Genomic DNA, 20,665 nt, shown 5'->3' with positions numbered 1-20,665 from the left:
ATGGACATTTTTCAAAGACACCACAATAGAGGCCCAACTTAAAAGTATGCCCCAAATTAAAAAACACAGTAAAAGAACTAAAAAAGAGCCATGTAAAAGAAGCAATGAGAGTAAAAAGGCATCTTTTAAAAAGTGGAAGTCAAATCCTAGTGAGGTAAATAGAAAGGAGCATAAACACTACCAAATTAAGTGTAAAAATGTAATAAGAAAAGCCAAAAAGGAGTTTGAAGAACAGCTAGCCAAAAACTGAAAAGATAATAACAAAATGTTTTTAAAGTACATAAGAAGCAGGAAGCCTGCTAAACAACCAGTGGGGCCCCTGGACAATCGACTTAAAAAAGGAGCACTTAAAGGCGATAAAGTCATTGCAGAGAAACTAAATGAATTCTTTGCTTCAGTCTTCACGGCTGAGAATATTAGGGAGATTTCCAAACCTGAGCTGTTCTTTGTAGGTGACAAATCTGATGAATTGTCACAGATTGAAGTGTCATTAGGGGAGATTCTGGAATTAATTGATAACCTTAACAATAACAAGTCACAGGGACCAGATGCCATTCACCCAAGAGTTCTGAAAGAACTCAAATGTGAAATTGCGGAATGATTAACTTTGGTTTGTAACCTGTCCTTTAAATCAGCTTTTGTACCCAATGATTGGAAGATAGCTAATGTAACGCCAATATTTAAAAAGGGCAGTAGAGGTGATCCTGGCAATTACTGACCGGTAAGTCTAACGTCAGTACCGGACAAATTAGTTGAAACAATAGTAAAGAATAAAATAGTCAGACACACAGAAGAACATAAATTGTTGGGCAAAAGTCAACATGGTTTCTGTAAAGGGAAATCATGTTTTACTAATCTATTAGAGTTCTTTGAAGGGGTCAACAAACATGTGGACAAGGGGGATCCAGTGGACATAGTGTACTTAGGTTTCCAGAAAGACTTTGACAAGGTCCCTCACCAAAGGCTCTTACATAAATTAAGTTGTCATGGGATAAGAGGGAAGATCCTTTCATGGATTAAGCACTGGTTAAAAGACAAGGAACAAAGGGTAGGAATAAATGGCAAATTTTCAGAATGGAGAGGGGTAACTAGTGGTGTTCCCCAAGGGTCAGTCCTAGGACCAGTCCTATTCAGCTTATTCATAAATGATCTGGAGAAAGGGGTAAACAGTGAGGTGCCAAAGTTTGCAGACGATACTAAACTGCTCAAGATAGTTAAGACCAAAGCAGACTGTGAAGAACTTCAAAAAGATCTCACAAAACTAAGTGATTGGGCAACAAAATGGCAAATGAAATTAATGTGGATAAATGTAAAGTAATGCACATTGGAAAAAATAATCCCAACTATACATACAATATGATGGGGGCTAATTTAGCTACAACTAATCAGGAAAGAGATCTTGGAGTCATCATAGATAGTTCTCTGAAGACGTCCACGCAGTGTGCAGCGGCAGTGAAAAAAGCAAACAGGATGTTAGGAATCATTAAAAAAGGGATAGAGAATAAGATGGAGAATATCTTATTGCCCTTATGTAAATCCATGGTACGCCCACATCTTCAATATTGCGTACAGATGTGGTCCCCTCATCTCAAAAAAGATATACTGGCATAAGAAAAGGTTCTGAAAAGGGCAACTAAAATGATTAGGGGTTTGGAACAGGTCCCATATAAGGAGAGATTAAAGAGGCTAGGACTTTTCAGCTTGGAAAAGAGGAGACTAAGGGGGGATATGATAGAGGTATATAAAATCATGAGTGGTGTGGAGAAAGTGAATAAGGAAAAGTTATTTACTTGTTCCCATAATATAAGACATAGAGGCCACCAAATGAAATTAATGGGCAGCAGGTTTAAAACAAATAAAAGGAAGTTCTTCTTCACACAGTGCACAGTCAACCTGTGGAACTCCTTGCCTGAGGAGGTTGTGAAGGCTAGGACTATAAGAGGGTTTAAAAGAGAACCAGATAAATTCATGGAGATTAAGTCCCTTAATGGCTATTAGCCAGGATGGGTAAGGAATGGTGTCCCTAGCCTCTGTTTGTCAAAGGGTGGAGATGGATGGCAGCAGAGAGATCACTTGATCATTACCTGTTAGGTTCACTCCCTCTGGGGTACCTGGCATTGGCCACTGTTGGCAGACAGGATACTGAGATGGATGGACCTATGTTCTGACCCAGTATGGTCATTCTTATGTTGTTATGTACAACATTCACAATTTTATCACTAGGCTTGTGATATTAGCTGGAGTTTTGTTTTGTTTTAATTTCTCACAATCTCATTTCTACCATCAAACTTGTGAATTTTGCCCTTAGACAAAATGGTCACTATTTCTCATTGCTTCCAATGACATTGAAGCCAGAGGCTGCCTTAAGTCAAGATGGCTGCCATTTCCCCTTAATCTTTACATGTGAAAATGAGGCTGCTCCTAGTAACGATGGCTACTTACAGTTAGGAAACTGGAAAGGGAACTATGAAGAGTGGTGTTGTCTATCTTTGCAAATTTGTCACCAATCTCACAATATTTGGTGTTTTTCTTAAATCCCCAGTTCCTAAATTAAAGCGATAACATGAGAATTTCAGATTTCATTTTAAAAAAATGATAACCCTCATGTTTTTAGAGAAACGTTTGAAAGCATATCCGAAGTGAACCTACAGCCACAGGAAAAAGAAGACAACTAAAATGGACCTAACATTTATTATTTTAAATCTCATAATTTTTAAAGCCAATTCTGATTTTTTTAAAGCCTGGCTGATGATATTTTAATTCTTGGGGTTGGTGATACCAGAGGAGACAGAGGAATATGGGGTGGAGGGGCAGGAAGGGCATGAGATTGACTGATGGTGTTGCCAGGGAATGATGTGGGGGTAACATGAAGCTAACTGAAAGGGCTGCAGGCAGTGGTGAGCCTAGAACCGGTTGTTAAATTTAGAAGCCCTTTTAGAACCGGTTGTTCCGCGAGGGACAACCAGTTCTAAAAGGGCTTCTAAATTTAACCAGCCAAAAGTGGTGCCTTAGGCGCCGACTCCATGGGTGCTCCAACCCTGGAGCACCCAAGGGGAAAATTTGGTGGGTGCAGAGCACCCACCAGCAGCTCCCCGCCTCACCCCCGGCCCCAGCTCACCGTTCCACCTCCACCTCCTCCCCGAATGCGCCGCCCCGCTCTGCTTCTCCGCCCCCCAGGCTTCCCGCGAATCAGCTGTTCGCGTTGGAAGCTGGGACAGGCTGAGAAGCAGGCCACGGCTTCCCGCTCAGGCCCAGGGAGGCGGAGGTGAGCTGGGGCGGAGGGGGGCAGGAGGAGGGCCGCCTGCGCCGCAGCAGGTAACCTGGGTGGGGGGCGCACAGGGGAACTGCTCCCCGCCCCGGCTCACCTCAGCCAGCTCACCTTCTCAGCCCTCCCAGGCTTCCTGCCGAACAGCTGCTTCGCGGGGAGCTGGGGGGGCGCGGAGAAGCAGAGCGGGGCAGTGTGTTCAGCGGAGGAGGCGGAGGTGAGGTGATCTGGGGCCGGATGCAGGGTGGGGAGCTGCTGGTGCGTGCTCTGCACCCACCAAATTTTTCCCGTGGGTGCTCCAGCCCCAGAGCGCCCAGGGAGTTGGCGCCTCAGTTGCCACTTTTGATGTGATCAGTGGGGGAGTGGCCACTCCCCCTGCCCCCCCCAGCTATGCTCCCCCGCCCCTAGGAGCCAGAGGGACCTGCTGGATGCTTCCTGGGAGCTGCCCCAGGTAAGCACCGCCGGGACTCCCCACTTCGCCCCCCCAGCAGGTGCCTCTGGCTCTTAGTGGTGGGGTTGGGCTGGCACCCACTACTGTGGCCCACGAGACCCTTCTGCCTGGTTCTGGGGGCAGTCAGGGGACGGGGGTTGGATGGGGCAGGAGTCCCAGGGGCACCTGCCGGGGGTGAGGAGGCAAACCGTTGTTAAGATTTTGGCAGCTCATCACTGGCTGCAGGATAGTATGAATGATGACAGAAGAATAATTGATGATTGGGAGCAGAAGGTATGTGGAACAACGACTATTGTTATGTAAGGATGCAGGTTTGGCTTCAGGGGGCAAAGGTCACCCTCTATTTTTAAAAGGCAGTGTTCTAGACTGCAGGGAGCTGTAGGATGAATCCAACACTGGGCTCTGGATGCTGTTGTATTAGATGTAATGTTTAAATATATAACTTTTAGGATTTTTTTAAATCAAGGTTCTATATCATTGTCATGTAAACATCAGAAATAAAATGTTGAAGTAAAAATAACTGAAGTGTAAAGTATAAGATCTCTTGGCCTTAATGAGGAAAAACCCAGGACAGAAACAGAAGGGAAAATAAGGAGAGTATAAAGCAATAGGGGACAGGTAGGGAAATTGAGAAGGGAAATTGAGAGCAAATATGAAAGCAAGTGAATATGGTGGAAGGTGGACCTCTTCTATGGGCTAGGATCCCTGGCTAAACTACATCTCCCATAATCTATCACAGACTCCCTTGTTGCTCAGCCATCACAGTGCACATTGCAATCCCTGACCAGAGAGCATCATGGCAGATATAGTCTGGCTGGGGAATCTGGCCCATAGCAGGTAATGCAGGCATGAGGTACCCAAACTACAGCTCCCATGACGGACTGGAACAGCATTTCTGAATCAAATTTTTCAGATTTTGGTGGAAATTTTTTGCTTTGTAGCTGGAAACCAAAAATTTTCTGCATTTTGGGTGCTCAGTTTTTCTCCACACTTATTGTGAAAGATTTTATTTAGTCAAAAACATAATTTTCCACTAAAAAACAACAGTAATGGAAAAATTTTAACCAGCTGTAATTGTAGGAAAGTATGGATGATTTTCCAGCCAAAACAATGAAGTTTGAGAACCACTGATGTATGGAGTATAAAGTAGCTTCCCCTAGGAATGAATGGGGCAGGGAGAAAAATACTGGAAGTTGATTGATTTATTTACTTAGAAATCAGAGACAACTTTTATAGAAATTAGGGGTAGAGACAGCACATATGAACGGTGCATATGGGAGTCTAAACATTAGTTCCCATATCTCATTGACTCTGTAGGTGGTTATGACTGTCATTAGGAAAGCTGTATTTGGAGAGGATAGTGACAATAGCCCATATACGACAGGTTTCAGAGTAGCAGCTGTGTTAGTCTGTATCCGCAAAAAGAAAAGGAGTATTTGTAGCACCTTAGAGACTAACAAATTTATTTGAGCATAAACTTCCTACAGCTCACTTCATCGGATGCATGCAGAGGAAAATACAGTGGGGAGATTTTATATACACAGAGAACATGAAACAATGGGTGTTACCATACACACTGTAACAAGAGTGAACAGGTAAGGTGAGCTATTACCAGCAGGAGAGAAAAACAAACAAACCTCTTTTGTGGTGATAATCAAGGTGGGCCATTTCCAGCAGTTGACAAGAACGTGTGAGGAACAGTAGGGGGCGGGAAATAAACATGGGGAAACAGTTTTACTTTGTGTAATGACACATCCACTCCCAGTCTTCAAAAACTTCAAAAACAGACTCCAAAGAGAGACTGCTGAATTGGAATTAATTTGCAAACTGGACACCATTACATTAGTCTTGAATAGAGCCTCGGAGTGGATGTGTCATTACACAAAGTAAAACTATTTCCCCATGTTTCACCAACAGACACTACTTTCCTGAAAGTTCCAAACTTGCATGACTACCTGCAGCGGGATCCATGTAGACAGTGCCTGAAGAAAAACTTTAGGATTGGGACTGGACTAACAATTCAGACTGTTGGTGTTCGAATTCATCTGCTAGAACATGGGAACATTTTCTTTTAGTCTCATAATGAAAAATCACTAGGACTTTACCGGCATAATTCCAGCACTGCATACTATAATGCTAACTGTGTGCACTTTAAGGAGTTTTATTTATATTTTTAAACTGAAAGAAACATGTACCTAGATCATGTCTGAATTCTCTCCCTAGCCTGTTCATCCTGCCGTATTGGAATACATGCAATCAGTTAGCAGTTCTATTATATGAAGGTCAAAACCCAAGAGGTATAATTGTACACAATAATTGTAATTGCTGGAAAAGAATGATGAATGAGATATGAGTAAATATGAGTTTATTATACTCTTTTAAAATTTGAGATCTAAAGGTCACAAATATTAAAGGCATAATATTACATGGAGAGAGAACAGACTCTAATGACAACTCACTTCATACCATTGAAAGTATATTATTGCCCATTCCAGGCCACAATAAAAATAATCCAAACCAAAAAAAGAGGGGTAAAATTTCAAGATAAATGGACTGTTAAGAGTGATCAGAGCAGCTTTTCTGAGATCAGAGAGAAGAAAATGCCCTCAGAGCATAAAGCTAAAATTATAACATTTTTTAAAAATGATATTTAGCATCCTCTAAAGCAGTGATGGTAGAAATAGTCCTACTGTAAAACAGATGTCTGAAACTTGCAGTCATTCACAAATCTCTGTGGATAAATAGCTAATTTAACATGTAATGTGATAAACCACACAATTGACAATACAAACACTACACTGAGAGGTTTCAGAGTAGCAGCTGTGTTAGTCTGTATCCGCAAAAAGAAATGGAGTACTTGTGGCACCTTAGAGACTAACACATTTATTTCAGCATAAGCTTTCGTGAGCTACAGCTCACTTCATCCCATTTGCTGAAAATGGCAACATGTATTTATTTAGTTTTTTATTTTAGAATCAGCAGGCTATCACTTGCTTTATTAATTAACACTGGGAAGTGAGCTGTAGCTCTGGAAAGCTTATGCTCAAATAAATTTGTTAGTTTCTAAGGTGCCACAAGTACTCCTTTTCTTTTTACTATATTGAGAAAACATCTAATGTAGTGGACAGAAAACAGGTGTGAAAGAAATAATCTGAAGAAATTGAAACAGTGGAAAAGCTACTTAGCTGTTTATCTTGGTCAATTTGAGGATGATTCTTTAATGATAAAGCTTCAGGAACTCTGATGCAAAACCTCTCTTTACACAGCCTGCCTCTTGAATCTAAGTGCTAAACGTATGGTAAGGTACAAACAGTTATAAGTAGTCCTCTAAAGACACAACAGGGTTCCACAGACTGCATGCAATCTAGTGAGTGTTGAGCTGCAGCACAATCTTTACATCCTGGGAGGTTATATAATTCCTTTAGCAATGGCCAAGGACTACGGACATTTAATACATCTTGTCCAGCTTCAGCAGACACTTTGAGTCCACCTCACAGGAACACAATGGCCATAATAGTACCCATCACAGAAGCTATTCTCCTCAATTGTATAGACACAGTGAAACCATGGGGCCAAAGTTGAGCCTTGAAGTGGCTGTAAAATTACGATCAATGAGAAGTGTTTGTGTCATAATTTAACAACCAAGCAAGGAATGGCCATCCTGGTGTCAAGGCAGCATGTACACACTATCAAAACTAAAATCTCTCACCTGGAAAACTGAAATGCTCTCATTGTAAGACAACAAGCTGCACTGCCAACTCTGGATACTTTTTGTGTCATCTGCGACAATAACAACTGAAGTAAAAGAACAAACTTCAAACCTTTTAATCAAGGTCAAAACACTTGGGAAAATTTCTATAGGACCATTCCACAATTTTACAGTCTTTGATATATGCTGCAAACATGTTAAAGAAATGCAGATAAAAATTCATTTTCATTAAATGTTACTGTTGTTGTAAATTATGGGGAGATGACATTGCAATATGTACTCTCACCTGCTTACCACTGTGATATAATGCACCTCTTAATCCTGAAGACTGCAAAAAGTATGCTTTCCCAGTGTTAGAAGTGTAAAGCAGTTACAGAAACCTTTTGCCTGACAGATGGGGAAAAAATCACCCAGCTTTAACTAACGAACCTAATTCTTTTGAAAATACAAAATTTCACCTTCCCTCCACCCCCAGCAATACTTCTTTGGAGAAGTCTCATGTGTCAGGGCACAATCTGATGGTTAAAAAGATGAGGAAATTCTCCTCCCCATCTCCATGTACAACACGGCTTCTACATTTGGCAAAGTGTTTTTCCCCCCATTTTCCATATAACAGCACCACTGAGGACACAACACTGAAGTCGATGAATCAGTGGGCTGAGGCAATATAGCAAATAACATGGGCCAGAGTGTCACTCTGTTCTCCTCCAAAAGCAAGCGTTGCTGAGGTCTAGTATTCCATAGCTCTGCAATGTGCTATGGAGGTTCACTAACCAGTGGACCTGGCTATGTATGGAGAGGAGCACATGATGCACCCTCCTACAGGGCATACAGTAATAGCACTGCCTAGCTTCTCACGGGTGGCATAGCTCTGCACTGACTCAGAGCTGTGCCTTAATTGTACAATTTGGCCCCGTATGTTGCTACAGTCCTTAAATTCTTCAGCAGGGCTTAAACTAACACATTTCCTCTTAAAATCGGAGATATGTTAAATAGCAATGATCAGCCATTCACCAGTGCTTTCTTTCACACTTTAGCTGCTCCAGTGAATGGTAAGGTACTTTAGTTAGTTAGGTAATGTATCACAGTGAGTGTTTTGATATGCCTGACTTTCCTAGATTCTTCACTCACTTGGATAGCTGCACAAGCTTTCCAATTGCTTGCATAGTTTAGCTAAGACAATTGTACAAATATTATCTATCAGATTTTGTGGAAGAACGTAAAAGCAATTGTCAAATAATGATCAAGCTTTAATTAAATAAATATGCTATTGCAGCATTAGTTAGCACATAATTTAAATATGGCATGAATAATTTGTTAGCATATCTGTCATCCTATCTCAGTAGATTTAAATTGTGGATACATTTGTTGAAAAGCCACCCTATTTTGCAAATTTGACAGCAATAGCTGTTTCCTCAGTGTATTTGACATTATTTCATACATAGTTTTATGCCAATCACATTTACCGCAAACTGCTTATTACTTTATTGCTGAAAATGGCAGCATGTATTTATTTAGTTTTTTATTTTAGAATCAGCAGGCTATCACTTGCTTTATTAATTGCATCCAACCTTGAGGATTGTAGGCACTCGTTTCAAGTTTATCTAATTGCTGCTGCTCAAAAAATGAGGAATCAGTAATGCAGTTACACTAGCTCCCTTGAGGAGTTATTGTTCATTTGGACTTCATCTCCATTTGTCACTGGAAAGAAGAGGCTCTCTGGCATTTTGCTACTGTATATAAAGTAGGTAGAAACTGTAGCATTCTAAATCTTTCTGAAAAGTTATTATTGAAATACATACTAAATGCAAAAAAGTTAGTGACATATTAGGCATATGAATTAAATGCAAAAAGTCAGGAAGTGACAAAGTTGCTAAATTATCCACCACTTGGTATTGACACTTGAAACATTCCCCTTTCTCCCACGGAAATGTACTGATTGCCTAATATAGGAGACTGAAATGGGAAGAGGAGTTGGGATTCACTTTTTCCTCTTTCAGCTGGCCAAATAGAGCCCACCTCCCTCCTTAATACCTTCCCCAATTCCATCCGGATGCTGCTCAAGCTGCTAATGCCCTACCACCCGACATCTGACTCTGCAGCTTGCAGAAATAACAACAGTTATCAAATTACCGGAATGGGCATAACTATGTCAATGAAATGATGCAATATGGGATTCACTATGCTAATTTCTGTGGTAAGACACTAAGCATGCCCACTGTGAACTAGATGTTTCCAGAATCCTAAACAAAGTCAGACTAAGACTGAGCTCATGCAAATGATAGAAGTCCTGTACCTGCTTTCCGGACAAATCTGACTACTAGGTGCTAGCTACATATTTTACCAGGGAACAGAAAGCACTGCACTGACCTGATGCATTGTTTTCTCCTCCTGACCTAGAGGTGACCCTAACCTAGGTATTTAAATGAGTCAACACAGTTCTTCTCTAGCATCTGCCTCCTTATCACAAGGTTCAAGGCTGATAATACAACAGAATACTCACTTTGTTCTGAAACCTCAGATGCACATGCAGCAGTCTATGATTTTTTTAAAAAAAGATTGTATATACAGTTCAATACAATATAGATAAACAAATAAATGTATCCTTGCCAGGACCTTCACTGGAAAGAAAACTGGCCAATATATTTGTTAGTCATTAGTCTAGGCAGAGGGGCAGAATGAACACAAAGACATAGGCAAGTCCTGGAGGATATTAAAAAAGCAAACAAAGAAACTTTCAGCAAACCAAAAATCCTGGAGTTAAATATGAAGAAACATAATTTCCCATTCCCCTTTCCCTATTATAAACATGGTAAAAGAGAGCTGAGAGGAACCATCATTATTATATTCACTTATAACAAAAGACCATGAGAGAGTGCTGCAAGCAGCAAGGATCCAAAATAGGCTTGGAAATGGAGGACTGAAGGTTTCAATTTTCTAGGTCTCAGCACTACAAAGCAAATGAAGAGTAAAGGCAGCATTAGAAAGGACTTTACAGTGGGTGGAACTGAGGGAGCAGTACTATTCACTGCTAAGCTCTCAGTTATTTTTAAAGGAATGACATATATCATTTGGGACCCTGAACACAGCTCGCAGCATTCTGAAAATAAAGAAGGATGATAACAAGGTCCAAACAGGACATTTGATTGACAATTACTGAAATTGTAACAAGTACTTTTAGATACATCTTATCCCGCTTTTAATTTGTTGATATGTTAAGAAAAGTGGGATATATAATAGGAATTAGTGTGATTTGTTATTTTTAACAGGGGAGTAGATGACTGTTGAATGAAGGATCTTCTTGAGTTCTCCTGAAGTCTATTGCTTGAAACCTGAATATAGATAAGGTATTTTTTGCTCAATTACCTTTGAGCTTATATCAGGTGTGCTGAATGAGATCCAATATAACAGCATTAAAGGGGTTCAAGCCTCCCTCGGAAGTGGAAGGAATTAGGGGAACTGATAAAGAAATACATTCTAGGAGCAGCCAACCTTGGGGAGAAAGCTTAGGCTGAGGTTTATACTCTGTTAGGCCCAGTCTAGACAAGAATTAATTGATTGCCAATTAACGTGAGTTAACTAACATGCCAAGAAATGCAAATTTAGACAAGCCACAGGACACTGAAACCTAAGGCTATGTCCACACTACAGCTTATGTCGGTATAATTTATGTTGCTTAGGGGTATGAACCACCCCTCTGAGTGACATAAATTACACTGACATAAATGCCGGTGTGGACAGGGCGGGCAATGCCGGTGTGGTGGGAGAACTTCTGCTGACATAGCTACGGCCTCTCGAGAAGGTGGCTTCATTATGCCGACAGGAGAGCTCTCTCCCATCAACAGAGATCGTCTTCACTAGATGCTCTGCAGTGGCACAGCTGCATCAGTGCAGCTGCAGCGCTGTACGTGTAGACCAGCCCTAAGGTGAACTATAGAATCATAGAATTGGAAGGGACCTCGAAAACTCATCTAGTCCAGTCCTGTGCACTCAAGGCAGGACTAAGTATTATCTAGATCATCCCTGACAGGTGTTTGTCCAACATGCTCTTAAAAAGCCCCAATGATGGAGATTCCACAACCTCCCAAGGCAATGTATTTCAGTGCTTAACCACCCCAACAGTTAGTTTTCCTGACAGAAGTTTTTCCTAATGTCCAATCTAAACCGCCCTTGCTGCAATTTTAGCCCATTGCTTCTTGTCCTATCCTCAGAAGTTAAGAAGAACAATTGTTCTCCCTCCTCCTCCTTGTAACATCCTTTTATGTACTTGGAAACTGTTATAATGTCCCCTCTCAGTCTTCTCTTCTCCAGACTAAACCCATTTTTTTCAATCTTCCCTCATAGGTCATCATTTTTGTTGCTCTTCTCTGCACTTTCTCCAATTTGTCCACATCTTTCCTGAAATGCGGCACCCAGAAGTGGACACAATACTCCAGTTGAGGCCTAATCAGCACGGAGTAGAACGGAAGAAATAATTCTCGTATCTTGCTTACAATATTCCTGCTAAAACATCCCAGAATGATGTTTCCTTTTTTTGCAATAGCGTTACACTGTTGACTCATATTTAGCTTGTGATCCACTATGACCCCCAGATCCCTTTGCGCAATACTCCTTCCTAGGCAATCATTTCCCATTTTGTATGTGTGCAACTGATTGTTCCTTCCTAAGTGGAGTACTTTGCATTTGTCCTTATTGAATTTCATCCTGTTTACTTCAGACCATTTTTCCAGTTCAGATCATTTTGAATTTTAATCCTAACCGCCAAAGCAGTTGCAACCCCTCCCACCTTGGTATTGTCTGCAAACTTTATAAGTGTACTCTCTATGCCATTATCTAAATAATTGATGAAGATATTGAACAGAACCAGACCCAGAACTGATCCCTGCAGGACCCCACTCATTATGCCCTTCCAGCGTGACTGTGAACCACTGATAACTACTAGGAATGATTTTCCAACAAGTTATGCACCCACCTTATAGTAACTCCATCTAGGTTGTATTTCCCTAGTTTGTTTATGAGAAGGTCATGCGAGACAGTATCAAATGCCTTACTAAAGTCAAGATATACCACTTCTACTGCTTCCCCCCTATCCACAAGGCTTGTAACCCTGTCAAAGAAAGCTGTCAGGTTGGTTTGACACAATTTGTTCTTGAGAAATCTATGCTGACTGTGATTTATCACCTTATTATCTTCTAAGTGTTTGCAAATTGATTGCTTAATTATTTGCTCCATTATCTTTCTGGGTACAGAAGTTAAGCTGACTGGTCTGTAATTCCCCTGGTTGTCCTTATTTCCACTTTTATAGATGGGCACTATATTTGCCCTTTTCCAGTCTTCTGGAATGTCTCTTGTCTTCCATGACTTTTCAAATGCTAATGGCTCAGATATCTCCTCAGTCAGCTCCTTGAGTATTCTAGGATGCATTTCATCAGGCCCTGGTCATCTGAAGACATCTAACTTGTCTAAGTAATTTTTGACTTGTTCTTTCCCTATTTTAGACTCTGATCCTACCTCCTTTTCACTGGCATTCACTATGTTAGATGTCCAATCACCACCAACCTTCTTGATGAAAACCGAAACAAAGAAGTCATTAAGCACCTCTGCCATTTCTACATTTTCTGTTATTGTCTTTCCCCCCTATGAACTATGATGTCATGCTTCTGGGTGATAATATGTGAGATTTTATATACAAATTCTGTATACAATTAAATGTCTTCTTTTTATATTTTAAATCAAATAAACAGATTACATTTCTAGAATTCTTTCATATATTGACCCACATCCTCAGCTGGTATAAATTACATTAAGTCCACTGAAGTCAAAGAAGAGACTCCAATTTACACCGATTGTGGTTCTTACTAATTTTTAAAATCAGTTTATGAAACAGACACCAGCACCTCATACTCTCAAGGTCTTTAAGTTCTCCCTGTTCTGATCCTAATCACAGCCAGCATGCTGGTGACATCTTTTGGGGAAGGGTCCCTCAGTTCTCCTGCAGTGTTCAAACAGCACAAATCCTGTTCAACCTTGTTTGTGATCATTGTTCAGTTTACTTCCTCTCTATAGTGCACCACAATGATAAACTTCACACCACAAGGCAATGCAAGGTGTCTTAATTAAAAGCAAATTTATTAGACAAAATACTCACATCATTGAAGTGAAGAGCAGTTCAATAGAAATACACTTCAGGCTGATACTGCTAAAAAATCAGTAAGTAGAACGATGCCTTATATCTCAAAGGAACACAATGTTACCTAAACATCTTAGCCATGGTCCAATGTTCCCTCTAATTTTTCCCACCCATGTGCGGAATGAATTTTGTTATGTGCACCAATATGGACGTGATGTGTGACATATCACCTCCATATTGGTGCACATAACAAAATTCATGTGGTGGGGTGGGGCTAAGGCATTCGGAGTGTGGGAGGGGACTCAAGGCTGGGGCAGAGGGTAAGGGTGTGGGGAGGGGCGAGTGCTCCAGCTGGGGGTGTGGGCTCTGCGGTGGGGCTGGGGATGAGGTGCTCAGGGCTGGGGAAGAGGGTGCAGGCTCTGGAGTGGGGCTGGGGATGAGGGGGTTGGGGTGCAGTGGGGTTCCCTGGGACTACAGTGGGGAGAAAGGGCTTTCCCCAAGCTCTCTCCCCCCGCAGCAGCACCTGGGCTGTGGGGGAAAGGCGCCTCTCCTCCAGCTGTGGCAGGTCCAGGCTGGGCTCAGTTGGAGCTGGGGCACCTGTCCCTCGGCCAGCTTGGGGCTGGGCTGGGTTGGGGCCGGGGGAGGAGCGCCATGGCAGGTCTGGGGCTTGGGGAGAAGCACCTCTCCCTGCCGTAGCCCTGAGCACCTGCGCGATGCTTAATAGCAGCTGCGCAGCCGCAGCTTAGAGAGAACTCAGCCCTGGTCTACACTACCAACTTATGTCAATATAGCTACATCGCTCAGGCCTGAGCGACGCAGTTATACCAATCCAACTCCCAGTATAGACAGTGCTATGTCGACGGAAGGGCTTCTCCCATCAACACAGTTATCACCTCTTGGGGAGGTGAAATACCTACACCGACGGGAGAAGCTCTCCCATTGGTGTAGGTAGTGTCTTCACTAAGCGCTGGAGTGGTGCAGCTGTGTTGCTGTAAGTATAGACAAGCCCTTACACAGTATAAAGTCCTTGGTTTCCCTCACACATGAGACATTGTCACCAGCTTCAGTATCCATCCCCCATCATTGTGTGCTGTGGCCTTGTTTACAATGGGAATTTGCTCCAAATCCAGAAATTAATGCAGCAATTGGTGGTCAGCCACTTATATAACTGAACCCCAAAACATCACAGCATGGGGTGGAAATGGAGTGGCAGCAGTATGAAAACCTTTATGACTCTTGGGAGAGAAATAAAGAGGTCACTGAACCAAACTTTCCAGAACCTTGACAACTTTTAGATTCAGTTCAAAGTATTAGTTGAAGATTCAGAGAATTCCTAAGCCTCTAGAACAGTGGCTCTCAGCCTTTCCAGACTACTGTACCCTTTCCAGGAGTCTGATTTGTTTTGCATATCCTGAGTTTCACCTCACTTAAAAACTACTTGCTTACAAAATCAGAAAAAAATACAAGTGTCACAGCACACTATTACTGATATATTGCTTTCTCATTTTAACCACATATTTAAATAAATTGATTGGAATATAAATGTTGTACTTACATTTCAGTGTATAGTATATAGAGCAGTATAAACAAGTCATTGTATGTATGAAATTTTAGTTTGTACTTGCTTTATTAGTGCTTTTTATGTAGCCCCCTGTTGTACAATTAGGCAAATAACTAGATCAGTTGATGTACCCCCTGGAAGACACGTACACGTACCCCTGATTGAGAACCACTGGAGAACAGTGGAAGAACATTGATTAGGTGGGACCCAACAGGTAAGTTGAATTCTGCTGCATCACACTGAGGCAATAGGCTTCCTAGTCATCCCTACAAGATGACACCTGTGGATACTGGGCTGCCAGATAGCCCCATATCCCAGAATGGGGGAGTGGGTGGGTATCCTATTTGCATATGAGAGACATTAGAATCATAGAATAACAGAGTTGGAAGGGACCTCTGGAGGCCATCTAGTCCAACCCCCTGCCCAGAGCAGGACCAATCCCAACTAAATCATCCCAGCCAGGGCTTTGTCAAGCCTGACCTTAAAAACTTCTAAGGAAGGGGATTCCACCACCTCCCTAGGTAACGCATTCCAGTGTTTCACCACCCTCCTAGTGAAAAAGTTTTTCCTCATATCCAACCTAAATCTCCCCCAATCTCAATCTCAAGATTGCAACTTGAGACCATTACTCCTTGTCCTGTCATCTGCTATCACTGAGAATAGTCTAGATCCATCCTCTTTGGATCCACCTTTCAGTTAGTTAAAAGCAGCTATCAAATCCCCCCTCATTCTTCTCTTCCGTAGACTAAACAATCCCAGTTCCCTCAGCCTCTCCTCATAAGTCATGTGTTCCAGTCCCCTAATCATTTTTGTTGCCCTTCGCTGGACTCTCTCCAATTTCTCCACATCCTTCTTGTAGTGGGGGGCCCAAAACTGGACACAGTACTCCAGATGAGGCCTCACCAGTGTAGAATAGAGGGGAACGATCACGTCCCTCGATCTGCTGGCAATGCCCCTACTTATACACCCCAAAATGCCATTGGCCTTCTTGGCAACAAGGGCACACTGTTGACTCATATCCAGCTTCTCGTCCACTGTCACCCCTAGGTCCTTCTCTGCAGAACTGCTGCCTAGCCATTCGGTCCCTAGTCTGTAGCGGTGCATTGGATTCTTCCGTCCTAAGTGCAGGACTCTGCACTTGTCCTTGTTGAACCTCATCAGATTTCTTCTGGCCCAATCCTCCAATTTGTCTAGATCCCTCTGTATCCTATCCCTACCCTCCAGTGTGTCTACCACTCCTCCCAGGTTAGTGTCATCCGTAAACTTGCTGAGGGTGCAATCCACACCATCCTCCAGATCATTAATGAAGATATTGAACAAAACCGGCCCCAGGACCGACCCTTGGGGCACTCCACTAGATACCGGCTGCCAACTAGACATGGAGCCATTGATCACTACCCATTGAGCCCAACAATCTAACCAACTTTCTACCCACCTTGTAGTGCATCCATCTAGCCCATACTTCTTTAACTTGCTGGCAAAAATACTGTGGGAGACCGTGTCAAAAGCTTTGCTAAAGTTGAGGAATAACACGTCCACTGCTTTCCCTTCATCCACAGAACCAGTTATCTCATCATAGAAGGCAATTAGATTAGTCAGGCATGACTTTCCCTTGGTGAATCCATGCTGACTGTTCCTGATCACTTTTCTCTCGTCTAAGTGCTTCAGTATTGATTCCTTGAGGACATGCTCCATGATTTTTCCGGGGACTGAGGTGAGGCTGACCGGCCTGTAGTTCCCAGGATCCTCCTTCTTCCCTTTTTTAAAGATTGGCACTACATTAGCCTTTTTCCAGTCTTCTGGGACTTCTTCCGATCGCCATGAGTTTTCAAAGAGAATGGCCAATGGCTCTGCAATCACATCCGCCAATTCCTTTAGCACTCTCGGATGCAACGCATCTGGCCCCATGGACTTGTGCACGTCCAGCTTTTCTAAATAGTCCCGAACCACTTCTTCCTTCACAGAGGGCTGGCCACCTCCTCCCCATGCTGTGCTGCCCAGTGCAGTAGTCTGGGAATTGACCTTGTTCAAGGCAAAAAAAGCATTGAGTACATTAGCTTTTTCCACATCCTCTGTCACTAGGTTGCCTCCCTCATTCAGTAAGGGCCCCACACTTTCCTTGGCTTTCTTCTTATTGCCAACATACCTGAAGAAACCCTTCTTGTTACTCTTAACATCCCTCGCTAGCTGCAACTCCAGGTGTGATTTAGCCTTCCTGATTTCACTCCTACATGCCTGAGCAATATTTATATACTCATCCCTGGTCATTTGTCCAATCTTCCACTTCTTGTAAGCCTCTTTTTTGTGTTTAAGATCAGCAAGGATTTCACTGTTAAGCCAAGCTGGTCGCCTGCCATATTTACTATTCTTTCTACACATCGGGATGGTTTGTCCCTGTAACCTCAATAAGGATTCTTTAAAATACAGCCAGCTCTCCTGGACTCCTTTCCCCCTCATGTTATTCTCCCAGGGGATCTTGCCCATCAGTTCCCTGAGGGAGTCAAAGTCTGCTTTTCTGAAGTCCAGGGTCCGTATTCTGCTGCTTTCCTTTCTTCCTTGTGTCAGGATCCTGAACTCGACCATCTCATGGTCACTGCCTCCCAGATTCCCATCCACTTTTGCTTCCCCTACTAATTCTTCCAGGTTTGTGAGCAGCAGGTCAAGAAGAGCTCCACCCCTAGTTGGTTCCTCCAGCACTTGCACCAGGAAATTGTCCCCTACAGTTTCCAAAAACTTCCTGGATTGCCTGTGCACCACTGTATTGCTCTCCCAGCAGATATCAGGATGATTGAAGTTGCCCATGATAACCAGGGTGTGCGATCTAATAACTTCTGTGAGTTGCCAGAAGAAAGCCTCGTTCACCTCATCTCCCTGGTCCGGTGGTCTATAGCAGACTCCCACCACGACATCACCCTTGTTGCTCACGCTTCTAAACTTAATCCAGAGACTCTCAGGTTTTTCTGCAGTTTCATACTTGAGCTCTGAGCAGTCATACTGCTCCCTTACATACAGTGCAACTCCCCCACCTTTTCTGGTCTCCCTGTCCTTCCTGAACAGTTTATACCCATCCATGACAGTACTCCAGTCATGCGAGTTATCCCACCAAGTCTCTGTTATTCTGTTATAATCACATCATAATTCCCTGACTTTGCCAGGACCTCCAGTTCTTTCTGCTTATTTCCCAGGCTTTGTGCATTTGTATATAGGCACTTGAGATAACCCGCTGATCGCCCCTCGTTCTCAGTATGAGGCAGGAGCCCTCCCCTCTCACATGCTCCTGCTCGTGCTTCCTCCCTGTATCCCGCTTCCCCACTTACCTCAGGGCTTTCGTCTCCTTCCCCCGGTGAACCTAGTTTAAAGCCCTCCTCACTTGGTTAGCCAGCCTGCTCGCGAAGATGCTCATCCCTCTCTTCGTTAAGTGGAGCCCGTCTCTGCCGAGCACTCCTCCTTCTTGGAACACCATCCCATGGTCGAAGAATCCAAAGCCTTCTCTCCGACACCACCTGCGTAGCCATTCATTGACTTCCAAGATTCGACGATCCCTACCCCGGCCTCTTCCTTCCATGGGGAGGATGGACGAGAACACCACTTGCGCCTTATCCTCCTTGCCAGAGCCATGTAGTCTGCAGTGATCCGCTCAAGGTCATTGAAATCGTGCAGTAGTCAACCAAAAAACAACACTGCATGTAGAAAATGGGGTGGTGGTGGTGGCTTGAGAGCCATTATGACTCTTGAGAGACAAAGAGGGCACTTAATCAAACACTCCAAAAACCTCAAAAAGTTTTAGTTTCAACACAGAACATTAGTGCAGAGTCAACAAGTTCTTAAACAGTTCTTAAACAAATTGGTTAGTTCAACCCTTATAAATAATATTGATTTAAGTTAATTCTGCAAGATAGATAATCAGACATTTCTGATGGGTAGATAATTGGCTCTGCTGCTTATCAACAAAATCTGCTATAAGTTAAGATAACAACAGCATACCTAGAGGTACAGTATTTTGGGGAAGAGAACCAGTTTGTTTTTACATCTGGCTTTGCTGCTGCTCCGACAATGTTTGGTGGTTTAGATTTAGCTGACATGAATGTTGCAAGCACTTAGAACAGACATACATTTACTTCATAATTGTTCTTCCTGTACAGCAAGGGTGAGCACAAAAATAATAGTATATTTTACTTTCAGTGGATGTCTATAACACCCACTGATTCTAATGAGAATATGTGCCTGCAGCAGGAAGAACACTAGACTCTCAGCTGTGTTTCCTCCTTAGACAAAGAGGAATACGCAGATCATATTACTAAAGACTGAGATCAGAATAAGCATATTGTGTGCTTTTGCCTGTACAATTCTCTGTGTTTATTGCAAATGAAGGCCACTCAGAACCATGTGTTGCCAGAGCTTGGCTGAGCCAAAATATTAAAAAAGAGAAGGGAAGTGTGCAGTGATAAATCTTTATGGCTCTTGCCTAAAAATGGACAACGTTTGCAGGGTCAGCCCTAATCATGCTCTTCATAATCTTGTCAGGAAAGTCGCACACACCATAGTCTCATAACTCGGCTCAAAATATGAGGTGGAAAAACATTCTACCAAAACAATCATTTTAAAAAGGCAACAATGAACAATCATCTTGTTATCATGTGAATTCTGTTTGACTCAAACATTGGTGCAAACCCAGCATATTCTTTTTTATATGTCTGGGAAAGCCTCTTCTTTTGAGAGTTAGAATAGCTTTCCAAGATTTCTGATTTAAATTTCAAATTCTTGATCATAGCCAGGGAGTAGATGTTTTTATCTTGGAATTGGAAATTGTGTTCTTTAGCTCTGTACCAAGTGAAAATATTAAGCATTTTGTTGTATCCACTATGTGAGCCAAGTTCCCTACTGTGTCTTCAAATCCACAGTGAATGAACCATATTTGGATCTGCTTATCAGGAGGAGACATTTAGAAAGACAATGAGTCTGTCCTGCTAGACGGAGGCTCCTGATGCTTTTAGATAGGCCTGTGGTGAACTGCAAAATGGGCCCTAAAATCAGGCTGACATGGTCGCTTAACAAGCTGTGGTATTAGCTGTTGGCTCAGAAAATTTCTAGTGACACCCACAGGGCTGATGATGGCAGCCATCATAATTAGAAAGCATGACTCAAAAGCACCAGGTGAAGATTTTGCCTTGGAAGAAAGAAACGACAGAAGGAGGGAATTACCATGCCCTTTGACTATTAAGCTGATGCATGCAGCTGTATCAGTGACCAACAGTGGCTGGCCGGATTATGCTATGGGGATGCTTGCTACAGACTTATACTTCCCACAACCAGTGGCATTCAAAGCAAACACTGTGAACTGCTTCAAAGAAAGTGATACAGCAGGCTGCAGGGGGAAAAAGGTAACCCCATTAAACAGAAAAATAAGATTGTAGGCTTTTCCTCACACTGAGCAAACAACTCTTTCTGGAAGTTGATCTAGTCTATTAATTCCATCACTCTAAATTAGCACCTAGAAATGGCTGAACTGTAATGTTTATTGAAGTAGAACATCTATGTAATCTTAACTG

This window comes from Eretmochelys imbricata, chromosome 4, assembly GCF_965152235.1.
Source record: "Eretmochelys imbricata isolate rEreImb1 chromosome 4, rEreImb1.hap1, whole genome shotgun sequence".
Taxonomy (NCBI): domain Eukaryota; kingdom Metazoa; phylum Chordata; order Testudines; family Cheloniidae; genus Eretmochelys; species Eretmochelys imbricata.
Note: the sequence above shows the minus strand (reverse complement) of the source record.